Source organism: Nannospalax galili, unplaced genomic scaffold (assembly GCF_000622305.1).
Source record: "Nannospalax galili isolate Female #2095 unplaced genomic scaffold, S.galili_v1.0 scaffold1526, whole genome shotgun sequence".
Lineage (NCBI taxonomy): Eukaryota > Metazoa > Chordata > Mammalia > Rodentia > Spalacidae > Nannospalax > Nannospalax galili.
Window position 1 is genome coordinate 180,038 of NW_008354768.1, and position 5,827 is coordinate 185,864.

The window sequence follows — 5,827 nt, forward strand, 5'->3', positions numbered from 1 at the left end:
CTCCTGCCCCCTCCCCCCAATTACGTAAAGTCTCCTGCAGCCCAGACCAGTCTTGAACTCCTATTTGTTCTGCCTCTACCTCTGAACTACTGGGATTTCCAGCGTGTGCTTCCACACAACGTTACCACGCAGGGCCCCAAAACCGCTTGTGCTACTGAAAGCTTTCCTGTCCAATCTGTCAACAAGACAGGGCTTCACTAATGAGTAATTTGTCTGTCATCTTTGCAGGCAAGATCCAGCAGGCAGCAGAAACAAGCAGGGGCAGAGTAGCTCAGGAAGGGCAGAAATCCAGGGAACTGTGTTAGAGAATGTGGCTCTGGACGGCGGCCTCTCAGAGAAGCAGCCTAGTCCTAATCCTGCTACTGACCCTAAATACATTAGCAAGCAACTTAAAAGCCAAAGGTGGGTTTTTTTTGTTTTGTTTTTGTTTTACAGAAAAGCTTTTCCCCCCATGGGTATCTAATTTCTCTTTTATGAAGAGGCACCTGGGTTATCTTCAGCAGCCAGTACACTGAAACTGGACGGATCCAGAGATTAGCACCGCCCCCAAGCAAGGGCGACACGCAAATTCATGAAGTGTTCCACATTAAAAAAACAAAGAGAAAGGGTTGGAGAGATGACTCAGCAGTTAAGAGTACTGGCTGCTCTTCCAGAGGGCCTGGGTTTGCTTCCCAGCACCACATGGTGGCTAACAGTCCCCAACTCCAGTTCCCGGGAATCCAAAGCTACTGTGGGCATTGCACACATGGGTGCACTTACATACATGCAGGCAAAACACTCATACACATAAAATAAAAGTAGAGAAGAGAAAAAAAGACAGAGAAACACTTGGGCTGAAGAAATGGCTCAGATAGTGAGGGTGCTTGCCACCAAGCCTGATGACCTAGGTTCCATCCTTGGGATGCACTTGGTGGAGGGAGAACATCTGTAAATTGTCCTCTGACCACAGGCATACTCTGGCATGTGTCCACTTGCACACATAGGCACACAAATACGTTTTAAAAATGTAATTAAAAAAATGAGAATCAGGGGCTGGAGAGAGTCAGTGGTTAAGAGCACTGACTGCTCTTGCAGAGGACTCGGGTTTGATTCCCAGCACCCACATGGTGGCTATGAACCATCCTTAACTCCAGTTTCAGGGGAATCTATAAACTGTCTTCTGATCTCCTCAGCACTGCACGACATGGGTGCAGTCACATACATGCAGGCAATACATTCACACACATAAAATAAAAATAATAAAAATTATAAAAACAGAGAATTGATTTCCTGTGCCTCACATCCCCCCATGCATACAAATAAATTAAAATGTAGTAACACTTCAAAAAAGAAAATACCTGTAAACTTGAGCCATGTTGCAGTGCATGTCTGTAATCCTAGCACTCTGGAGGCACACAATTTTTAAAAAGGCAATAATATGTGCCAGGCATGGTGGTGCACGCTTTTAATCCCAGCACTCGGGAGGCAGAGACAGGCGGATCTCTGTGAGTTCAAGGCCAGCCTGGTCTACACAGTGAATGCCAGGACAGCTGGGGCTACAGGGAGACCCTGTCTCAAAAAGACCAAAAAAAGAAGGCAGTACTAGACTTTGTAGACATTAAAGACAAGCTGACCCAAATAAAGTTAACTGTCAGGAATAGATTTAATTCACAGGACTTCGCACTGTAGAATCTTCTGTAGAATGTTCTCTGATCTGCAGGGGCCTTGGTAACAGAGCGGGGAAGGATTGGCTACCCGAAAGAGAGGGAGTGGGACGTACAGGATTGTGAGACACTGGAGCAGGACCTCCAGAGAGCAGCAGACCCCACACTTGCACCCCCACTATGTGCAAATGGCTTACCCTAGTTTTCAGTTAGTAGAATCATCCACACATGGCCATGTGCTCTTCCCTTATCCAAGAGAAGGGGGAGAAGAAAGGGGTTTGCATGAACATGTTCCCCATTTTAAGATTCATTATTTAAAAATTTAAATCATTTTTATTTTATATGTCTGTTTTGCCTGTGTGTATGTAAATGCACACATGACTGTAATGCCTGTAGAGGCCAGAAGAGGGCATCAGATCCCCTGCAACCAGAATTAAAATTGTCAGCCTCTGGGAATTGTTTGTTCCAAGACCAGCCAGTGCTCTTAACCCTTGAGCCTCTCCAGTCTTTTTTTAAAGCTAAAAAAATTAGTTGAGCCCAGGCCATGCTGAGTGGGTTGCCTGTTGCTTTCGGTCGCTCCCTGAGCTGGCCTAGTGGTGGGTGGTGAAGACCCTGAACCCCAAGGCCGAGGTGGCCTGGGTGAAGGCAGCGTAGGCAGTGAACCATTTTGGGGTCCAAGGGTACCACAAAGATGCTTGTTTCTGGTGCTAGAGACATCAAGCTTAATAAAGACGGCAACGTACTGCTTCAGGAAATGCAAATTCAACACCCAACAGCCTCTTTAATAGCAAAAGTGGCCACAGCCCAGGATGGCATAACCGGTGATTGTACTAGTTCCAGAGTCCTTATTAGTGGGGAGCTGCTAAAACAGGCGGACCGACCTCTGCATCTCTGAGGGGCCTCATCCCAGATAATAACTGAAGGCTTTGAAGCTGCGTAGGAAAAGGCCCTCCAGTTTTTGGAACAAATTAAACAGAGACATGGACAGAGAAACAGTTATGGATGTGGCCAGAACATCCCTACCAACTAAAGTTCACGCTGAGCTTGCAGATGCCTTAACAGAGACTGTAGTGCACTCCATTTTGGCCATTAAGAAAAAAGATGGCTGGGCGTGGTGGCGCACGTCTTTAATCCCAGCACTTGGGAGGTAGAGGCAGGTGGATCTCTGTGAGTTCAAGGCCAGCTTGGTCTACATAATGAGTTCCAGGACAGCTGGGGCTACAGGGAGACCCTGTCTCCAAAAGACCGAAAAAAAAAAAAAAAAAAAAAGATGAATATGAAATCATCAGGTAGATTTCAGTGGGAATGTCTATCACCTCTGCTGCTTAACATGACTTAACTTTTATGCTTCCTCCTCACATATAACTCATTTTTTAAAGTTTGTTGATTTTTTTTTGGTGTGTGTGTATATATCACACAGAACATCCCAACCCATCGTATTCAACTATACACCCACTTCCCAGATGGCACCTCCCATAGCCTCCCTCCCCTCACTAGAGCCCTTTAACGCTGTCTTCCCTCCTACTGTCTGCTGTGTTGTCGGCACCCCAGCCATTCCCCATCACTTGTCCACCTGGTGAATCTAGTCAGCCTATCTAGAGGTCTTTGTTTTAGGGGGGTCAGCTGTTGTATAACTGTATTAATTCAACTGTGAGCCTAAAAATTTTATAGCCACTTTTGAAAGAGATGCATCTTTGCTCTGGAAATTGTTATTGAGTATGTTAAAGTTGTAATGAAATGCTTTTTCTTAAAAAAAAAATTTAAAAAAAGAAAAAAGATGAACCCATTGAGCATTTCATGGTTGAAATCATGGACATGAAGCATAAGTCTGAAACTGATATAAGCTTAATCCAGGGCTAGCTGTCAATCACAGAGCACGGCATCCTGATATGAAGAAAAGAGTAGAAAATTCATATATCCTCACATGCAACGTGTCCTTAGAATATGAGAAAACAAATGTGAATTCTGGGTTTTTCTTTCGAGTGCAGAAGAGAGAGAAAAACTAGTAAAAACTGAATGAAAATTCATTGAAGACAGAGTGAAAGAAAAAATAGAATTGAAGAAGAAGGTCTCTGGTGATTCAGATGAAGGATTTGTTGTTATTAATCAAAAGGGAAATTGACCCCTTTTCCTTAGATGCCCTTGCAAAAGAAGGCATAGTAGCTCCGAGCAGAGCGAAGAGGAGAAATATGGAGAGGCTGACTATTGCTTGTGGTGGGGTAGCTCTGAATTCCTTTGATGACCTGAATCCTGACTGTCTGGGACACGCAGGATTTGTGTATGAGTGTACACTGGGAGAAGAGTTCAACTTCATTGAGAAATGTAACAATCCTCGTTCTGTCCCATTACTGGTCAAAGGACCAAATAAGTACGCACTGACTCAAATCAAGGGTGCAGTAAGAGATGGCTTGAGAGCTGTCAAAAATGCTGTTGATGATGGTTGTGTTGTCTCGGGTGCTGGTGCCATAGGAGTGGCCATGGCAGAAGCCCTGATTAAATACAAGCCCAGTGTGAAGAGCAGGGCTCAGCGTGGAGTCCAGGCATTTGCAGATGCTTTACTCATTATTCCCAAGGTTCTTGCCCAGAACTCTGGTTTTGGCCTTCAGGAAACATTAAAGTTCAAGCCGAACATTCAGAGTCGGGTCAGCTTGTTGGTGCAGATTTGAACACGGGTGAGCCAATGGTAGCAGAAGTAGGCGTATGGGGTAACTACTGTGTGAAGAAACAGCTTCTTCACGCCTGCACTGTGATTGCCACCAACATTCTCCTAGTAGATGACTTCATGAGAGCTGGACTGTCCTCTCTGAAAGGCTGAACTGTCCCTTTTATCTGAATCTGGAAGGCTACAGAATGATCCGGGAGAAAAATGATCATTTTTGTCCAGGAGTCAAGCGATTTTCAAAGGAATTTCCTTTCCCCTATGAAGAAAGGAGCGAACACCGGCACTACCCAAATCACAACACTGTAAAATCGTAATTACGGTATTTTTATTACACTGTGTACACACATAAAGCAGGTCCTCTTTACCCACTGAACAAGATGTCTTAGCCGCAGTAATACGAAATTACCTGTTTAGATGAGCATATTGAGCATATTATCTACTTTATTCCTTAAGTGTTTGAAAAATTGTGGTGGTTTAACTTTCCTAAGCTGGGCATGATGGTGTACGCCTCTAATTTTACCCAGCGTTTGGGAAGCAAAGTCAGGAAGACGAAGTTTGGATGCAATTTGGGCTACACGAGAACCTGTCTCAAAAGAGAAATAACAATTTTTTTCTTATGGATGTATTTTGAATTACATTTAAGTTAAACATTTAAGTTTTATGCTACTGTAAATCAAAATTGGGTAATTTATGTTTTTAAAAACATCTCTAGGGGCTGGAGAGATGGCTCAGCGGTTAAGAGCACTGTGTGCTCTTGCAGAGGACCCGGGTTCAATTCCCAGCACCCACATGGTGGCTATGAACTGTCCTTAACTCCAGTTCTAGGGGAATCCATAAGCCCTCCTCTGACCTCCGTGGCACTGCACGACACTGGTGCACTCACATACATGCAGGCAATACACTCATACACATAAAATAAAAATAATAATTTTTTTTAAGATTTCTAATAAATACTTATGAGTAAAATTATCGGATCCTAAACATTTAGCTCTGCTTAAAATACTTAAAATCCCAAGCTTCACTTGGGGTCTAGGGCAGGAGGTATTAAATCTGAAACCCAACCCTTCCAAAGCAGAATGAGTGAATTAGAGGCTGAGAAACAGCTTCAAGTACCAACTGTCAAAATAAAGGCAGAGGTAAGTGGTGGCGGAGAATAAGGACTGCGGTAAAAGATTCTTGATGCTATTTTCAAGCCTATGACCATCATGCTTTTGCAGAATACTGGTCACAACCCCTCTTGTGTCATCTTTTTCTCTCCCAAACTACTATCTAGTCTTAATTTCCATGTGAGTCCTTGCAAAATAAATATTTAAACCTTTGTGTTTGGGCAGTGATCAGCATTCTACAATGAATGAAATAAAAAGTTGAAAAAAAAATTAGCTAGAACTCACTGTGTAGACCAGGCTGGCCTTGAACTCACAGAGATCCGCCTGCTTCTGCCTCCTGAGTGCTGAGATTAAAGGTGTGCACCACCATGTCCGGCTTTATTTATTGTTATTTTTAAAAAATTTATTTATTGTTT

At 43.6% G+C, this 5,827-nt stretch overlaps 1 pseudogene; it reads left to right on the top strand.

The window, feature by feature from the left end:
• Positions 1-2,252: 2,252 nt before the first annotated feature.
• LOC103749122 lies at positions 2,253-4,458 on the top strand (annotated as a pseudogene).
• The last annotated feature ends 1,369 nt before the right edge of the window (positions 4,459-5,827 follow it).